Source organism: Ambystoma mexicanum, chromosome 6q, assembly GCF_040938575.1.
Source record: "Ambystoma mexicanum isolate Mex_15411 chromosome 6q, UKY_AmexF1_1, whole genome shotgun sequence".
NCBI classification, from domain to species: domain Eukaryota; kingdom Metazoa; phylum Chordata; class Amphibia; order Caudata; family Ambystomatidae; genus Ambystoma; species Ambystoma mexicanum.
In genome coordinates, this window is record NC_090937.1 from 235,710,355 (window position 1) to 235,731,254 (window position 20,900).

General features: G+C 44.1%; 1 protein-coding gene across 1 annotated transcript in view; it reads left to right on the forward strand.

The window, feature by feature from the left end:
- Positions 1-20,900, forward strand: part of SLC39A8 (solute carrier family 39 member 8) — a 238,445-nt gene that overhangs the window by 155,026 nt on the left and 62,519 nt on the right. The window lies entirely within an intron of this gene.

Here is a 20,900-nt window from a genome sequence, read left to right on the forward strand (position 1 = left end):
TCAACAAGACCTTGTTTGAGGTCTAGTATGTTTTCATAGGACGCGTACAAAGTCTCGGTCCTTTCAAAGCGTTCTCTGAATTGTAGTACAAAGGCATTGTAATCATTCAGCACAGGATCAGTTTCTGTAACTAACGGGGTAGCCCATGCTAGAGCGTTACCCCCAAGGTTTGAGACGAGGAAGCCTACCTTTGCTTTGTCGGATTCACACATCTTTGGGCGAAAAGTGTAGTATACTCTACAGGCATCGAGGAATTCCTTAATCTTCTTGGGGTTCCCTTCATACTTCCCACAAGGTAAGGGCATAGGTGGGAGATCTCCCCGAACTTCTTCTCTCAGAATCATTTGTTGTCTCAGAGCGGCATTGTCAGCCTTAAGGGCGGTATTTTCTACCCTCATGGTTTGGAGCTCAGCAGTTATCCCCTGTATGGCATTGACCAATTCTTGATACTGCTCTAAGCTAGCCATCCTTTGGCGTTGCAAACTGTCATGCGATGAAGTAGTAGTTGCTTGACAAATACCCTCCTTGGTTCCCTCCTCCTTCTCCTCACCTGTACTCAGTTCTTCTGAGGAACTGTCTGTGTCTATGACTCTCCTTTCTCTCCAAAGGTCCAGTCCTTTCCTGTTGAGTTTGGGACGAGCTCCACTGGAAGCCACCCTGCCCGCTGTCCAACAGCAAGGCAGAAGGGACCCTCAGGGAGTCCGTCCCCAATTCCAGGGAAAAGCGTGGCTGAAAAACCCTGGTGTGCTTGGATGTAGTAGCACTACGAATATCAAGGCTGAAGGCTTTCCGTTGATGTAGATGAGAGGACTTCAATTCCCAGAAGACACTGCTGGAGTCGAGCTAGCGATGGAGACCTTAGCCGAGGAACGAGGAAGAGGTATGCAGAAGGCTGCGGTGGGAAGGAGCATACAATCGTAGATGTATGTACAACAAGTTAGGAAAGAGCACTAGAGTGGTAGAAGGATCAAGGACTACAAAGCGGGAGGAACAGAAGAGTGGAGGAATCACCATGAGAGATCAAAGGCACAAGCGGGAAAAAACAAGGGGAGTCAGAGAGGAGCACTAGCGTACAAAACCTGGAGAGGAAAGCAAGGTTGCAACGCATTGATTACCGCGAGTGACGCCTATATATATGCGTCATGACGGTAACGCGCAGGACGTGGGAGACTAGACCACTGGTGAAGGAACGGAATCAGCCCTTCCATCGGCTCCATAGCTTCCATGGAGCGCGCGTCATGACAATGATATTCTGTGGCCTTGGCAGATCACTCAGGTAATATTCTCCCTAACGTGCAATTTATGGACATATGTGAACTAGTCCTTTTCGGAGATCTGGTTCATCTCCCTTTTATCGACCCAAGCGGACGGTTGTAAAAGGCCCATAATTTCTGGGAGTCGTGTGCACTTAGCACCCCGGATATAATTTTCCATTGCGCCGTTGCAATGGAACCGTTGTGTATTCTGGGCCAGTTTCTGTTTTTTGTTTTCTATTTTGCAGATTCTGAAAGGCCATGCCTGTCCTTGCTTGCAGCTTTACCTTCCTCAGGTTTGCCATCAGTTCTCATGTCCTAAATGCAATAAGCACATCATACATTTTTCCTGGTATTTGTTTAGAACAATTGTGTTTCTTCTTCAATTGTATGATGCTTTCAAGGATTTTGTGGTGGGAGCTGTAGTCCAAAACATCTGGACAAAGATTGAAGTCCCCTGTTTAGGACAAGGATTTTTGGATTGTGTTTTCTCATGAATAGAAGCAGTTGCTTTATTGAACATGAAGGGGATTGGAAAGCCCCAAACCACATTCTAAATCAACTTGAAAATATAAAAGGAAGCTTTATCAAAAGCTTTTGGGTAAACCCTCATAACCCTGCAGGAATCCCTTGAGGTGGTAGCTTCCACTGAACAAGCAGTCCTATGTTTTATGGCAGATAGTGCTTCTTCTGTGGCCGACGAACCCCTTTCTGGAATCTAAGTATGAAAGGCAGCAGGCCAGGGATACCAAAGGGAATGCCATGGGTAGCAGCTTCTACACCTGGCTCTGCAAATTACATCCATTTGCATGTTTTCCACTAGCACCGGACATTCTGAAAAAATAGACCACTCATGTAAAACAAAAGTGCTTTATTGAGAAGATGATACCCAGATCCTCATCCCGCTGACAGGGGATTATGATAAGGATTTGGCCTTCGTCAATGGAGTGTACCTCATCATTCAGGCATGGATGGCCTCACACGGTCCATAATCTTAGCAAATTGGACCAAAATTACTCCTCCTTTGCAATTGACAATAACAAGATCACGGTAGCCAAGGAGGTCAAAACCCTCGGCTTCTACCTAGATTCTACTCTCACCTTCAAAAAACAAGTTAATGCCATGGCCTCCGCCACAGCGTATACTTGCAAACTCATCAGAGCAGCCAAACCTTTTCTCTCCCCTTCCAACTGCATCACACTAGCTAGGGCGTTGATCCTGTCCAAGCTGGACTATTGCAACGCACTTTATGTAGGCTGCAACAAATATATCACCAACAAAATACAGATCCTTCAAAACAATGCCCTCAGAGCGGCCCACAGCATCCCGAAGAAAGCCCATATTTCTGACTCTAGAAGATCCGTCAATTGGCTTTCCACTAAAGACAAAATATTCCTCAAATCAGTGTCCCTGACTCATAAATGTCTCCACCAAGCAGCCCCTCAATACCTTATCACCAGATTCACCAGACCTACTTCCTCTCGCCCCTCCAGGACAGCCAACTCTAATCTCCTTCTGGTGCCTAGGTTTAAACGTACAATGTCAGGAGGAAATAGCTTTCCGGTAAAAGCAGCACAATTATGGAACTCCCTCCCTCCCACCTGTAGGGAGGACCTTCCCTACCGCCAATTTAGATCCAAAACCATCCATTGGCTCAAGACTCACGACATATAAACGACCACCTGCTCTCTTGCTGCCCGGATGCTCCAGGCTACTATGTTTGTAAATATGTACTTTTAGGTTGTCACCTGCTTTGACGTAGACATTGGTCATGTGACATCCTGTTCCTTGTATATAATATTGCCTATATTGTTTTTCTTTGTAAGTTATTCCTCCTCGGCATGCATTGTTTCCATTTTTACGCGTCCAGCACTGTAACCACAGCCGGACCGCGTATCTTGTATGTAACCAAGCTTTGCAAACCTCTTGTTGCCTCTGCGCCTTGCTACCTCCCGGTTAGGTGCGCAATATAAATAAATAAAAATACAAAAATACAAGTCATATAATTGCATCAGTTGCATCAGTTTGTGCATTCAACGAGCACAGCATGCAGTGTGCAGGGTAGGCAAGGTATGGAATAAGAGTTTTCATAGGAATTGGGGAAAGGTTGTTGGGGAGAATTCTCTTCTAAGGCTAATTTCCCTTACCTATAGAGTCCCCCAGCAGCTTTGCCTGATTTGAAGGGTTTATTTTTTCTCTCCAGCTAAGAGTGAGACTCTTTTTCCCACTCTTAGACCTATTGCTAATGTGTGCTTTAGGCTATTTTTGTGCTTATGCTCTATGGGTTTTTTCTCACCCTCATAGGTATCATCTTTTTACATGTGTGTTACAAAGCACCCTCAGTGCAGTAACACAGGGGTGTCATAGTGACCCCCAAACATAGACTCCATACCCTGGGACTGACTACCGTCTCCCAGGGCATGTAAAGTCCCCATTGAATTTACTAGTCAATAGTTATGACCCAAACCAGTACAACCCATCTTACTATGGAAGTACTGGAAAGGGTTAATAGTTTTTCCCTGGTGTTCATTTTCGAGAGGGTACCGTCCAGTCCCTCTCTCCAAAGTTTCTGGCTGGTGGCAGTGGATACTACCATAAATATTCGAACGCAAATATTTCCCTATGGGATTTTCCCATTGTTTGAGGCTACCACTTTTACTGACAGCCTCTAACATACCACCGGTTTATTTTAATATTAACTTTACTCCAGTAGGTTTTTATTGCCAGATCTTTGATAATATTTCTTTCTCGTGTCTTTCTCTGAAATCCTAACCCGGGTCAGGGATCCTTTGTTCGTCCTTTTGGCGGGCTTCTATACAGAAGCCCTCCTCTTGGCGCCACTGAGTCTGGGGTAGACAGGACGTGTGGGAAGGGGAATAGGCACCCTGGACAGGGTTACCTAGGCAATCCAAGTCACACTCTGCCCTGATAGGCTGGGGGGTTATCCCGCCAGGATAACCACCCCGCTGTGTGAGTGACAGCTAGGCTGTATGAATGGGGGTCTTTGTGCATAAAAGGAGGGCTCTGAGGACTGGAGGACAAGACATCACCACTGGAACTAATAATCCCGAAGAGGAGAGAAGCTGAACTCATCTGCAATGACTCAACCACTGGTGAAGCCCTGCTGCAGATCCTCACCACTTTTCTCCAACGACTTGAGAAGATCTTCACCTGCAAGAGTCTTCTTCCCTTGAGCTGGTGGGGCCAACCAGTTCGCCAATCGCCTTCCAGGACCTGCCTTGGTCGAATCGCCAGTGCCAAGCACTAGGAGACCGGATAGCCAGGCACCATCCACCATGACCGCGATTTAAAGGAGCTTACCTTTTATTTTGTTTTGGCAGCACCGCAGCTGTCTTCATCCCTGGGAAGTGCCGTAACTCGAACCTTCCTCCATGACAAGAGCCTCTCTTCCTCTGCTGGATCTCCCGAACTGCAGGAACCGCCAGGAACTACCGCCACCACAGGAGCCTCTTCCACTTTCAAGGTACATTGTTCTGCCAGGCCTCCTGTTTCGCGGGGTATTGCTAAAGGTGTTTTAAATCCTTTACTTACCTCCTGGGCTGGCCGCCCCTTTTGTCTAACATTATCTTTTTACCTTCTGCAACCGCCTTTTCCAATCGTTAAACAAAGACTTGACTGCAGCTACTAGAACCGTTTGATCCTGGGCACATTGCCTTGTACCATTGACTCTGGCACAGGCCTATTGACTCTGGCTAAATCTGTTACAACTGCCTTCTCTAGATTGCTATTCATCAAGAAATGTGTTGGTGAACCTAAACTCTTATAACCACCTTTCCTTCCCTTCCCTTTTTATATATTGCTGAAGTGCCATTTTGCTCTGTTTTCACCTAAGTATTGCTTATCTAAAGTACTGCCTTGCCTAACTTGTTCACAATCCAACTGGGAAGTGTTACTGGTGTGTTTAGGAGTCTAAGCCTGTATGACTTGTCCTCTCCCCCCCTCTGAAGAAATTGTTAGAGTGCCATTTCTGCTTGGTTTGCACTGTGCCGTTTTTCTCAGTGTTCACTCTTTCTCAAACTTGTCTACAATTTAAATAGGGATTTGTGTGCACTTTTTCTTGACTTGCTTTAGTGATAGTGATTTGTGTAAAGAACTAAGAGTGTGTAAAATAAATATATATATTCTTTTTAATACAAAGCTTTGGTCAGTGTTTCCTTGTTCCATAGTATCGTAGTCCTATTGTGTAAACCCTGAATACTGCTCATCTCCCTCTTGAGATAAGTCTGACTGCTTAGCCATAGCTACCAACTAAATATTTGTGGTACGGACTGATACCAAAGGGGATTTATTGCATATAGCTATAGTCCTAATCTTCTGTAGTGCTCCCTAAGGGAACTGCATAGGATTCTGCCTAACAAAGGTAAAACTAAAAAAAACTAAAACATGGCATTGGTCTTGTGAGCCAAAGGTCTAAATGCTCTATAGAAACGTATAATGCTTTGGTATAGAATGTGTAAGGTGCCAAATGTATAAAAGTTCATATAACAAACCGTGTTGCTGTCTTGTGGCAGATCCCGAAGGTTCTACAGTGGCATCTCAACTGGCCTCTTCTTCTCAAAGGACATAGATTTTGAGAGCTGAAGTAAAAGAGTGAAAGATAAGACAGAGAAATTAATCGATTTCCTTTCTCTACTCGTTACGGGACCATGGCCCCCTGTACTCTTAGAGGTTTAGCTGAGCACGTATAAAATGTCCTTTGGAAAATGTGTTAATGAATCCTTGTATTATTATTTGCTATCAATGTGTTCCAATAGCCATCCTGTCAAATGTTGTAGTACTTGTAGTGTCTGTATGTTAACCCCGTAGTACACTACTTCCAATGCCCCAGTTCCCTTACGGGCCAGGGTACCCAGTGTGCGCTAGTTCATGCTGTACGATGCCCATGAGGGAAAGTGCCCCCGTTGCTCTTCAGTGCCCCCGTTGCTCTTCAGTGCCTGCGTCTATGGTATCCATCAGTACCAAGCTTCTGTTGTCCAGAAAGACCAGGGTATTAAGTTTGCATCTGTGCCAGCGGCTGCCCCGATGCCTATCAGTGCAATGGTGTCTTCTGTCCTATTAAAGCCTGACAACCTTTTTTATCTCCAAATGAAAGATGTATTATCTGGCAGATCCCCTTTTACAGTCTTTCCTCTAATATCTTAAACTTGTACATCGTTATATTTCCAAACAACAATGCAGGTGCCAGAGTCCCATTGACCGGCTTGCTAATTTTGGCCTTTGCAAATGAAGCTTGCTAAGACTACACAGTCCCTGTTGAGCAGTTCTCGCCCCTTGAATCAGAACTCAAATATAATCCTTTAGTGTCATTTTAGGGTGCACTAAGTCTAGCAGACACTACTGTAATGGCTTGAGGTAGCCGTGGACCAAAAATGGACCACCAAGCCTATTTCGTGAATCTAAACGTCCTGTTTGATCTTCTATATCTCCACAATGATCTCTATGATGAACCACTTTTCTTATTCTTGGAAGAAGAACATTACATCCAGGATTGAGAACAACCAACAAATAGTATGTTTCTCATGGCGAACTAGCCGGGGATGTCCCCAGAGAAGCTCAAGGTAGAAGTTAGAATATAATCCTTAAATACCATGGCTATTTTGTGACACAAGGATGCCATTGCATTGCCAGTATTGTTTTGGCTATGGATTGGGTATATTGCTAGTACTATACTTGTCATCACCATTTGTAACCTAGGCCCACAAATGATTTGCCCTTTGCCGCAATACAAATGGCTGCTGATTGCTCCTAGCTCACTCGCTTTCTTTTTTTCCACCCATCCTGCTCTTCCAAAAAAACACAAATTGTAGACCAGTGGCGGCCATCTTGGTATGGCTAGTCCAGCCACTATTTTGTACAGCATATGCCCAAGTATTTACTATATCCAGGAAATACTTCACTATAAATGCACAACTTTATTGTGTTTGTGCGGTTGCGGAGTCTTAAATAAAAGTAGCTTACAATTGTTTAAGTATCTGTATTTTGTAGATATTATGTTAGATAGTGTTACTGTACATATGTTGCTAGTTAACATCTGACTGCACTCTGTCATATTTACAAAATGATTTGCTACGTTTGTGAATGAACACACGTATGCAGCATTGTGGCTTATAAAAGCGGGGAGCCAATGGATTGCTTTCTAATTCAGCTAGACTCGCCATTTGGACGGCTGCCGTCTAAATGAGGGGCACTGAATATATGCAGTTTAATGCCCGGTCAAGGTCACCATTTTAATGAGGTATTCTTATTGCAGAAGTTGCTCACCAAGAAAATCATTTCCTGGAAGAAAAAAATAGAGATTTGTAGAAGTAATGCTCTCAAGCACAGTATACACCTTAAAGGCCTTTTGCTTGTTTTGGTCAGTAGAATAGTCTCCTGACCATTACATTGTTTTATCTAATCCCAGACAGAGGCCATCATGTTCGCAAACAGACTTTAAAAGGGGTTCCACCTATTTCCGAGATGGCACGAGTTAACTGTAGTGGTGTTGAGTTGTATGGCAGATGAATCAGCAGAGAACACTTGCTAAAGTGGGATTTTGTCATTCATCTCAGAATAAGGCTATTGCCTAGCTTGCTCACTCTAATGGTTCATCAGACTGCTGTGATTTAACAGTTATCGTGTAGCATCTGTTTGGAAAGCTAAGCTTAATGTCTTCTTGATGATGTGCTAACAATTTCGAGCAACATCGGCACAGCCATATGGGTTCGCCCTTAATTTATTTACAGCCGTGGTGCTATAGAAGGATTATTAGCTACCATTTGGGCTTGTTGAGGATACTTTGCCTTGGGTATGGTGGCAGTGCAGCTGGTAATTTACAGAGCCTAGAACCAGTAGCAGTAGAACCTTTACTGGCCTAAAAACCAGTAGCAGGTATTAAATAAGAGTCCATAATGTGACGTCTTCTGAAGAATGTGTGTTTATGAATATTGACTTTGACAAGGCAGTTGCGGGTGCTTTATGTTGAAAGGTCTCTCATTCATCCACATATGCAGGCATCTACTCGCAACTACTCTACTTACAATGTTGCTGGTATTTATTAGTGCCACCTGTTTTAAGTCTCATAACTTCAGTCAATGCACAAAAGAATGCTGCTTGAAGGCTTATAGGCCACCGTTGGTGTACGCAACTAGTACTCACCCGGTAAGGTTTTTCCACAGTACCTTTGACTCCGGCATCTATATTGAGTAAGCAGAGCTTCCAGGATCCAGAAATGCCAGAACAAACTGAAGCACATCCTAATTGGACTATCTGAGTATTCCATGTTCTCTCTCTCTCTTGCTCTTGGTACCATGCCCATGTCTACCAAAATCAGATGGAGTTCTGCAGTAAATAGGGCGCCTCAAACCCTGGCAAGGTCTTTCCTATCTTACAGATGCTCTCAGGTTAGTCTAATTAAGCAGTCACTAATTTGTGTAAAATGTTTTGATTCATTTTTGCTAATTGTTGCAGAAACTAAATTTCCAGAGTTACTGGAGTAGAGTCGAGTTTTGCTAGGGCCCAGTTTAGTGTAGTTGAACATGCTGTGTTCTGAGCCAGTGTGTCCTGCGCTCCAGACACCTCTCTAATAGATTGCACCTTCTCGAAACAGTTTAAAATATTGCTCATGTAGTTCATTGAAGAACATCAAAAGTGCCTCGTGCTTTCTCTACCTTCTGCCAAAAATCATGCTCTAGCTAAACATTTAGGAGATCCATGTATGTTTGCATTTCCCCCACAAATCCCTGAATTATATCTAATGTTTCTAATAACTTCAGGATACATTAAAGAAAATATCACTGCCCTCCCCCGTCAAGGACAGATAAGAGTTGCTTCCTTCAGTCGAACCGATGCCTGGCAGTATGCAGTATAACGATCAGAAATAGAGAACTGTCCCTAATTAAGACTTATAGACCATGCGAGTGGCCATTGGCGCAGGATAGCTGCTCACCCTCAATTTATATCCCGAGGTGAAGCTGAGGGCCCAACATGTGGAAAGGGCAATAATTTCAAACAACAGTGACATCTCCCAAAGACTATCAGCAGGCGGCCTTCAGCTCGCCAGTGAAAAGCACTGAACGCAGGCGGCACTCTGTCCAGTGTGCACAGCACTTCCTGCCCTCTTCTCCCACTAGAGGGAGCAAGAGAGAGAATCTTCCTGTTAGCTGTGTATTTTTTTTCTCCTGTGGCAGTCTAATATCACTTTTCTTTCAACCTTGAGATAACTCTAAATGACAAGGCAGTGTAATTGCAGCGAGGGGTGCCACCAGAAGAGAAGACGCAGAGTCCTGCAGAAGAGAAGGAGTAAAGGGGGCAGCAAGGGTGAACACATGCGGCATGCTCTTTGCTTTCACTCTCACTGAGCAGTCAGATCTTCCACTGCTGCAGGGCTCTGGCACAGCTTCTTTTTCAGTCAGGTAATAGAAAATTTCATCCTGGATTCCTCCACTTTAAAGCGCTGCAATGATATTTATTTATTTATATTTATTTTAATTTTTGTAACGTGCCAACATGCCCGTGGGCCTCAGGGCGCACAAAGAACAAGACAAAGACAAACAAGCATAAGAGGCAGATGGAGAAGCGAGTCAGGAGATTATTCCAGGTTAAATAAGTGAGTCTTTATGTCACGTTTGAACGTGGTATAGCTCTGAATCTGCCGTTTATCAGCTGGAAGTGTGTTCCATAAAAGGGGACCCTGAGCATCCAATGTAGTACCTCCAAATTTGGCTGTCCTAAATTTAGGATAATTGAGAGTGACCGCAGAAGAAGAGCGAAGGTTCCTCACGTTAGGTTTGATGCCTATACGGGATGACAGATAGGTTGGGCCGCTGAGACTGAGGCATTTATGGGTCGTAGTAAGCATCTTATGCGTTATGCAGTGTTTGACGGGTAGCCAGTGGAGTTTTTTCCTAAAAGTAGAGATGTGTGTGCGACATAACTGAAAATATTACGCACGACATTGTTCAGTGCCACTTGTTAGGAATGGATGTTAGAGGCTGTGGTGCCCGCCAGGAGGCTGTTACAATAGTCCAATCTGGAATTTATCAATGCAGTGGACAATAGAGCACAGTTCCCTTCCGATATGAATGGTCGAATATATCTAATTCTCTTGTTTATAGCACCACAACTAGATTTAATGCTAGAAATATGGGATTTCATGGAGAGGTCTTCATCAAGTACTACTCCTAAGGTTTTGACTTTCTTTTGAACTATGATGGTGTTATTGGCAATATGGAAAGAGGCGTAGTTAGGATCAAGTTTTGCCCGGATGTTTTTAGATGCCACAATAAGGAGTTCAGTCTTTTTATCATTAAGAGCAAGAGAATTACAAGCCATCCAATCTTGTATGGCTTTATATATTCGGTTAATGGTTTCCGAATCGCTGCTGTATGAGCCACTCAACTGAATAACAACCTGAGTGTCATCTGCGTAATTCGTATATTGCACTCCTAGTTTGTTCAAAAGATCGAGAAGGGGGCGGATGTAAAGGTTGAAGAACAGCGGCGACAGACAGGAACCCTGAGGGACTCCACATGTCTGAGAGATAGGAGAAGATTGTTTATCACCCACGCAAACCCTTACAATTCTGGGACCCAGAAAGGAAGCGATCCATTTGGATGCAATTGCAGAGCAATTGGCGACCTCTCCGAGCCTTGACACTAGTAAGCTATGATCAACTAGGTCAAAGGCTGCGGAGAGGTCCAATAGCATGAGCAGAGCAGCTTGGTTTTTGTCAGCTATGCTAGCAAGTGTAGATTTGAGATCCAGCATAGCTGTCTCAGTTCCGTGACGAGCTCTATATCCCGACTGACGGGTACCCAAGATGTCGTATTTTTCAACATGGGCTTGTACCTGTAAGTAGGCCAGTTTGTCAAGTATCTTGAGAACATAGGGCACGTTAGTTATGGGTCTGTAATTGTCACTGTTGGCTGGGTCAAGGCCTTCTTTTTTCAGTAGAGGAGTGATCCATGCTGGCTTTAGCAGGTCCGGCACCAGACCCTCATCAAAGGAGAGGTTAACCAGTTTGGTAATCCATGGGACCAGGGTTTCTAAGGACTCCTTAAGAATGCTGGTGGGGCAGTCATCTGCTGGACAAGATGTGGCTTTGAGGTCCTGAATGATTTCGAATACTTCATCTTCAGTATAGCGCGTGAAAGAGAATGGAGGGATAGTATTTTCAAAGGTGTTGGGTGAAGTGGTATCAGTAGTGGATTGTGTAATGGCTACGTTGCCAAGGGCTTTACTGATTTTTTCTTTATGAGAATCAATCTTAAGTAGAAAGGCATCATGAATGCCCTGACACCACTTATCATCCTTGATAATATTGTTCGTGGGAGGAGGCTGATTTTGGAATTCCGCTAAGATTTTAAATAGTTCCTCAGTTTTAGATTTAGCATTCACTATTCTTTCGTTATAGTGTGTGGCCTTTGCTTCTGTAATGAGCTTTTTATAGTTGAGGATGGATTTTTTATATTTTGTCAGGGTATTATCGTTGGGGTCTTTCCTCCAGGCTCTTTCAAGAGCTCTTTTTTCTTGTCTGGCTGTAAGAATTTCATTATTGAACCACGTGTTCTTTGTGGTTTCGGTCTTTATTGTCTTCACCTTCAGAGGGGCAAGGTCGTTAACTGCTTCTTTGATGTTGGTTGACAGATGGTTAATGAATTTTGTGGGATCATCAAAGTAGTCTAGGGATTGAAGCTTAGTTGACAGTAGTTCAGTAAGTTTCGGGGCTGTTAGATTCTTTAGCTTGCGAGACATTTTTTGAATACGTGGGTTCGTATTAAGTTTGGGAGGAGGAGGCGGTAGTGAAATCTTGGCTTGGATGAGAAAATGGTCCGACCAAATACACGGTGTGACCAATATATCGGAAATGTTGGTATTTTGGGACAAAAGCCAGTCCAAGGTGTATCCCTTGCTTTGCGTGGGAGACTTCATCCACTGGGTGAGGTCAAAGGAGGTGATGGTATCCATAAGGTTGGTACCTGCTTTGTCCTGCTGGTCATTAGCCCAATAGTTGAAATCACCCATGACAATAACAGGGCCTTTGGTGGCACAGATCTGGCCTAGGAGATCACTAAACTGTTCTTCAAAAAGGGGCATGATTTTAGGGGGACGATAAATCGTGAGTGTGTTTAGTGTAGTGTGTGGGGAAGTTTTTATTTTCACCCATAGACTCTCACAGCCTTCTGGAGAAGTGTGGGGAATTTCATGACATTCAAGGCTTGACTTACACATCATTGCAACTCCACCACCTTTGCCCAGCAAACGGTCTGCTCTGAAGAGAGTGTAGTTGTCAGGCAAGGAGAGTGTGGCCTAGGTGGGAAGGTCAGGGTTGAGCCAGGTTTCGGTTATACCAACAAAATCAGGCTTCAGATCATTGGTAAGGTTGGAGATTTCCACACCATGCTTGCATAGCAAGCGTGTGTTAAGAAGAGAGAGCGACAAAACTAGCAAAGGCACAATCTTGGGTCTATTCAAGTTGGACTGGCTGCTCTGTGTTTTCTTTAAACACATGAGTAAGCAGGAGCAGAAAGTATCTAAAGCTTACTTTGTGGGAGAGACGATGTGCGAACCAGCTAGTCACTGGCCCTGTAAACGCAAGAATTGCCAGCAAGCCGGCGAGCTGCGGCGATGACCGCATCATCATGTTATTATTATTATATAATATTATTATATATTATTATTATCTAATGTAGTGGCACTCAATTCGTCTACCTCAGAAGTATCAAGGGCTGAGTTAGTGCTTCCAGGGATTCAGAGGCATGAGTTTTACCTCGAGCTATTGGCCCAGCTTGGCAGTCTCACTTGATCTCGCTCCTGGTGTTGGCAGTGAAAGGGAGGGGGAGAGCGGAGACAAAGAGGGCCAGCTGCTTCCATCTCACATAGACACACTTTTCAGAATATCCGTGAGAACTGGCCACATTCGGAGCATTCTGATTGGCTGAACCCAGGCACTAATTGAACCCATGTGCTAATTCCAATGATTGTTCATTGACTGGATTTCTGTCACACTTTTATAGAAAGCCCGGTTCAAATGTAAACAAGATATATAAAAAAAGTGACTCATAGAAGCACTTCGTAAAAAAGGAGAAAGACAAATGCATGACATATTTAAGAATTAATAGGTTGTGTGCTGCAGAGGTTTGGATAAATGTTTGAGCCTATGTTTTAGAGAAGGCAGTTCATCAAAAGGTTAAATAAGGAAAATGACACATTTTGAAAGTCAAAATTCTAAACGTCAATGTGGGTATGTGGGTTGGGTGGGCAAAGACAAAGAGAGGCGACAGAGAGGAAGAGGAAGAGTGCTGCAAAGTGATACCACAGTCATGTGCAAGAAATAAGGCGGAGGAGTTTTAAAAGCAATCCATTGGAGATTAAAGTTATCAGGGATTGTTTGAACATAATGTTAAATAGTGATTTGAAGACAGGAAGTTTTTGGGACTCTGGGCTGTGGTGTGTTATGTTAGGGTGCACTGGTGTGGACTCGTAGCACTCTGGGCCTGTCGGGGTGTTTTCTTGGCTACAGTCCAGGTGCCTGGGTGGAGGATTGCGTGCATGGAAATGCGTGCACAGTGAGAGGTTTATTATGTGGGAGCTACAGCCGCGCAATCGTGCTGATGCGCTTGCGCCAGAGCGTCTAAAGCATGTCAGTGTAGAGTTGAAAGGTGTGAAGTGTGTACTATATTATGCTTGCTGGTTACTGTAGCATTGGTAAAGCTGGTGGCCTAGTCATAGCATTGGAAGGTAAGTGATATGGTGGCCAGAAATAGACGCGCAAATTCCAAGTCTTGAGACATGCTCTTCAGGACTTTCATTAAAAGAAAGCAAGATTTGACTGCTTGGTTCATTTGAGGAGCTGCTGAGAGATTGGAGTCCACAATGACTCTAAGATCATTACTGTTTTGACAAGGTTCAGCTTTCTAGATAGATCCACAAGCCACGGGAGGAGCGGCTGAATAAGGGTCCATTTGCCACCAGTCTTAACTACATCGAATTTCAGGTTCACCAGCCATCAATGTCAAGTGGCAATCTTGCGAGATGATCAGTGCCTGACTCAGGAGAGATATGGTATGATATGGCATTTGTAACCCGCCTTTACACAAGATGTAAAGCTTGAGGATGATCTGGGGAACATTTGCACAGTCGTGACAGGTGAATATGAAGGATTACGTCAAGATGTCTTAAGTAGGAGTTCAATAGTGTAGGGAAGTGGGTAGGCTTCGAGGGAGTACCTGAAAGTGGTTGGGTGATGGGTGATAAATCTATATATATATATATATATATATATATATATAAAAAGTGAAAATGTGTAGGTTTGTGGGTTTGTGGCTTCGCGTATGTTCCCTATACAAATTCACATTGTTTCACCAATCTGCACCAAATTCTGCACAGTCACCTGTTAGGATCCTCCCGACATTACTGGCTACATGACATATTGGACACCCCACCCCTATCCTCGGATTTCAGCAAAAGTGAAAATGTGGGTGCAGGTTTTTGGGTTTGTGTCTTTGCATATGTTCCATAAACAGTTTCACACCATTTCACCAATCTGCACCAAAAGTTGCACAGTCACCTGTTGGGACCCTCCAGACATTACTGGCTGCATGACATTTGGACACCCCACCCCATTCCCTGGATTTCAGCAAAAGTCAAAATTTGTTTGTGGATTTGTGGCTTGGCGAAGCGTTGTTCCTTATACAATTCCACACCGTTTCACCAATCTGCACAAAACTTTACACAGTTCACTTGTCCCTATGAGGGAATGAAAGCCCGGGCAACGCCGGGTATTTCAGCTAGTTGAAAATCAATCAAAAGTAGCTTTGCGCTAGAGTCTAGACCCATTCAGATGCAAAAGTCAAGAACGGTGTACTCATCACGGAGACTCTTGACCATCTTAAGAACCAAACCAGTGTGGAACTTTATACCACGTCCTAAAATGTTGCTGTTCATTCACCATTATTCCTCTGCCTGCTTGTCTCAATTTAGCACAAACATAGGTATGAAGGTTTGATTTGATGTTTTCTTTTTTCCCCATAATCCTTCCAATTTCTCCTAGTTGCTTTTGGATTTTATATACAACATGTCTCGTTTTTTTCCTACGCCTTCCTGCACGTCTGCTATATTTTCCTCACATTAGTGGGACTGTTAACTCTGCATGTTTTTTTGTTAAATGTGCACTTAGGACGAAACATATCGACGGGCCATCTTGACTTAGAGGTCAGTCTTGAGTCAGAAGCCAACCTCTGAACGCGCTGCGAGATCCGCAGTCCTCTAATGGCGAGCTTTATGACGTGCGAAGGATAACAACTGTTGTGAGGAAATTTAACGCTTTTTTAATTACGGCAGTAAATCTAGCTGTCCTATATGTTGGATAAAATAAGGCGGATGTTTATTTTTCCTAGGGCAGCTACATTTCTAGGGACAAAGGTCTCACGTGCCCGTCACTAAAAGGGGGTGTCAGATGCACAGACTCAAGCATGGGGGTGCATAGCACGAGAGGAACGCAACACGTGAATGCATTTGGCAAAAGGCTGCATTTTCTCGGGGAACTTCGCCGTTGCATTGTGCAACCTCCCTGTCTTTGCCTTATGCACGTGTGTGTCCCAATAACTTGTACTAATGCAGGCCTGCCAAACATCCCCCTGTACAAAAAAAAACTCCCCCCCCCCCTTCGCCCCCAGTTTGGCCTTCTAAACACCTCCCCTTTCTTCCTAAGCCTCTGTGGTCGTGGCACTTTGAAATCTACTCGTCTTCCCTTCCAGACTTTCAGCCTCCCCACTTTTGCAAAACTCCCCAACTCTTTGTGTTCTTTACCCACAGCTTAGCATCTCCAGTCATACCTGCTCGGGGGACGGGGGCCATGCACAAGGGACGCCCCACTCGTTACCTTTGTTCGATTACTTCAATCAATCTGCAAAGTTGTTATAATGGCAACCCACAAATAATGACAAGGTGATCTCAGTGGTTCCAGCTGGTCCAAGCAAGCAGATATGCAAGCAGTGGAGGATCAGGGCGCTCAAGAGATCTGAAGGGCCCAACTCTGGCACGTTCTCTGGTTACCCCGGTGGCTCTGGCATCACTAGAACGATGCCAGTGATCATGCAGACGAGCAGAGCACAGATTCCTAAAATGCCTCTAAGTAAAATCGGCTGTACCAGTCACACTTTCAATTCAAGTGGCTTGTGTCTGGAGGAGTCAAGCACTATGACTGGTTTAGGGACATGCTAGACGCGGGAGCTGGACCCGCAACTGCGTACACGAGAGACTTTCCGCACTGTGTTCCTTTGGATCATAGGGAGTATTGCTGCCCAGCCCGCCATAAGAAGGTTTGTAACCCTAGAACCATTTGCCATAAAGTCTGATACCCGCCACCTTTGCAGAAATGGAGACCAATGCCAGGTGCTCAGCTACCTCGATACATCCCCCCCCACATTCTACATTTCCCCCCTTTATTCAATCTGTCGCATGCACCATTCCCCCACACCTCCCTCCTTCCCCCCCTTGTAATAGGCTATTAACTCCATTGCCGGTTCAGTGCCATCATCATCCTGAATGCACTGGTTGTTGTTGTTGTTGCTGTTTCGGTCCTGGTGCCAGCCCACGGAATACTTACCACTGTGAATGAAGTAAGTCATCGGGCAGACTGTTGTGTACCATGGCATATACCTGCCCCTGAATCCCACATTCCTACAGGCAAAATAGGACAGGTATTTGCTGGATCCTCCACACCAATGGGTCCCCGGCTGTCTGTCTCCTCACAATACCCGCAACAGCCCCAATGTTCATTAGAAAAGTCGCAATAGGGTAATGCCCCAATTGCATGCCCACATGTTGGTGTGGCCCAGTTGTTTGGGTGAAAATGGGCCCGTCTTTGGGTGAAATTAGGCCACTTTGATTTGTTACTTCACTACGCAGCTAGAAGTTTTGAGCAGTGGTACTGAACACATATCCTTTAAAATGCAGTATTTGCAACACATTTGACCATAAAACTCCCCATTGTGTACAACTGAAACAGTCTGAGAGAAAAGGAATGAATTGCTATTGGCACCGTGGGCCACTATTTCATTGGCACCCAGGCTAGTTGTATGCCCCAGTCCTACCATGGTCGCATTACTGTTATTGAAATGGCCTCCTCTCACAGACACTGCACTACCACTAGTGGGAAATGGCAAGGATTGATTGCTCTGTTCCAGCCATTCATATGTTCACCATTAATCCTGCCAATATCCGTCCTGGCCACTAGCGCCCGTTGCACTTGAAACTATGCCTGCTTTCTGCTTTACAGGGATTCCGGGCAGCCACATTGGCACTGTGCTGCACTGAAATGCTTTTGGGGCTTCTTTAACCATGCGCATCTCCCTGGTCCTGGGTGGGGTTTTCATGCTTCAGACCTTGGTAGAGGCAGGCGCCTGTCAAATGCCCCCCCCCCCAACCGTCTCTGCCTTAGAAATAAGAGTTAAACTGCCTAAAAATGCTGCACCTTCTTCATTTCCTATTGTTCCAAGTTCAACACCTCGCCTCAACAAGCCTCTCGGATATTTCAGATGGTTCTTGGGGGTTCCAGCGTGCAGGAATATCCCTTTGAAAGTTAAACGTCAACATTTTTGAAAGTCGACTGCTTTTATCATAGTGTATTTTAAAGACAGGTTCGCCTCCAAACCTTTTTCTCCCCCTCCTTAAGTTATCCCTTTACTGTACTTCCCTCTCTTTTGTAACTTTTTTTTATTGTGAGCACTTTTCCTTTCTGTTTCCATAATCCTTATGCGCCGTACTTATTTTTGTATGCCTGGACTTTTGTTCCTAAATACATGTAACCTTGTACCTTGTACCAGGTCGACCTTCAAGAGCATCCTTTTGTGTCTTGTCTCTTTTAGACATGACCTCTGAACCTAAACCGGTTCTTGGAAAATGTGAGTTCCACAGCAGTGGGGTCCAAATCTATCCCTGGAAACATCAGCCAAGTTCTCAGGGCCTTGTTTTTTTTTTTATTACAGCAGCACTCTCATTACCAATCCCACCGCACTCTCCCGTGCTTCTGTCTCGTTAAAAAAAAACACACAGGTCCCTGCCCTATCCTAGATTGCCTCACAAACACACAAATGCGCCTCACAGCTCAGATTTAGCACCCTCAGGAGGGCAGCTCCTGGTCCTCGTCTTGGCAAAGTACCTTTCACCATGGTATTGTATTTGCAGTAAATAATAGTTATTGGGAATCACAAAGAACACCTGAAAAGCCGCCTTGATGTCACACGTTACCCTATTGACCCCTTGATCACATTCCCACCCCAAGTCCTCTTCCTTGCCTACACTAGAATATGTCACAGAGAAATCTGTTTGGTTAATGCTCTCTTTCCACAAAAGACATTTCGGTGATGTAGCAACCTGAATTCCTTAGCTGATCTTTTGGGGACAATTCCCAGCAGGAATACCACCAAGTCTATTGCCGGTATGCACCAGAATTATCCAGCCATCCAGCTGTCTTCCTTTCACCCCATTTTCCAGTGTACTTTCTATGTCTCGTGGGTGTTAATGTACTGACGAGCTTTCAGCCTCCAAAGCGCCCTCAAGCATTTGTATAAATTGGAAAGCCCTTCCTCAAATCCTTCTCCCCAAATGTTTTCCCCTATAAGGGTAAAAAATCACGCAACCCCACAACTTGTTTAGCAAAACTGAAGCAAGCGCCCCCTCCCCCCCGAGAAACGTTTCTCCCCGTTTGAAACTGTTTCAATTGCATCAACACTGTTGAGCATTTCTCCATGGTATTATATCAGCAGCTGTTTACGCCCCACGTTTGCAAAAACACTTGCTTGAACCTGCGTACACCTCAAGATACTCCTGTGTTGAAAGATCAACACGCCACTCGCCCTTTCCCAGGACTTGAAGCCCCATTCCTGACTAAGAGGGACAACCCTGAAACGATGCAAGTTGATTTGCCACAGTCCTGGCTGTGTGAAGCCCCACCAAAGGCCTGGTGAGAGACATTCACCAGAACCCAACTTTCATGTTAAAGTACCTCCATGACATTGTCAGGTTCTCTAAAATGCTAGGAACCGAGCTCCTACCTACTGGCATGCTCTTTAGTTGTTACATCCATAAACTTCATGAGGTATACACATGGGCTGGCAGTTGTCCAATCACCTGTGGTGCTGGGATCCTCGCTCTCTGCACCCACCGCCTTTCCTCTTCCATGCTCTGCATCTATAGGTAGAGCATCTTGAACACACCCACATTTTCTCATCCCTACACTCTCAAGCCCCTTACATTCCTTACTCAGATCTTATGCAGTTGTTCCAACCAGACTCTATTAGGCACAAAGTAAAAAAAATACTGCATTTACATATTTATAATCATGACATTAGAACCATGAAATCGCAAGTCCGATCGGAAAAATGAGATGCTTTAAAATTGCCTAAAGCCAGCCAACTTCCTGCTCTTATACAAATTAAAACTAAATACAGGAATTGATTGAGGAGCATGAAAGCCAAATTATATCAAAATGACGGGAGCAATATGCTAAAAATAATGGCTTCCAAAAATTCAGCTGAATCCTGGAGAATCATCAATTGGGCAACAGCAGGACATCAAATAGCTGTTCAAACGAATGATGTAAAAGAGGAGATATGGATTAAATATTACTCTTCTATATATTCCAAACCTACCCCTGAACATCTTTGTCCGATTATTGAGAGAGATGATAAGATAAACCTGAAGTTTGAGAGAGATGACATTCTATATTTTATTCACAAGTCTAGCAGATCACGGGCTCCTGGTCCTGCTGGATTATCAAATCAGGCCATGAAACAATTTCCTGAACTATGGGCAGACATACTAAACATCATGTTTAAAAACATTCTTCATAGGCAACAAATTCCAATCTCCTGGAAGCATTCAATCACTATTCCAGTTTGCAAAAAAGGCGATCGAGCTAACTCGGCAAGTTATAGACCAATTTCCTTGCTTGATGCCCCTAGCAAAATATTTTGTCGTATTATACTAAGAGATCTGAATGAGTGGTCCAAATTAAATCTCAAGAGAGACCCCTTTCAGTCAGGTTTTGTACAGGGCCTTGGAACATTACCAAACATGATTGTCATTAATTTACTGAAATCACAATATGCTACCTACAAACAACCACTTTATTTTGCTTTTATTGATTTCCGCATGGCTTTCGATTCAATAGATCGAACCTTATTATTTGATGAATTAAAATCATTTGGCTGTCCTACGCCCTTAGTGGATAAAACAACTACACTCAGAGACATCAATGCAAGTTTGTCTCTCAATGAACAGCTATTTAACTGTGAAATTTAACACCTATTCAGGACTCAAACAGGGTTGTATAATGGCATCCATTTTGTTTAATCTCTTTATTCTTGACATGGAAGCTGCGTTTGCGGATATTATTTCAGATTCTCCTAAACTTGTAAAACAGCGTATGGCTTGATTACTTTAAGCTGATGATTTGCTTCTGTTATCTCAGACACCACGTGGACTGCAAAACCTTTCAACAGCGTTAACATCCTATGTTACTAAAAACAACTTGGTAGTGAATATAGAAAAATCACAGAATATGGTATGTAAGAATTCAATGAAACCACGGAAGTTTCCCTTGAAAAGATGGACCCTGTGTGATAAATCCTTGGAAATTGT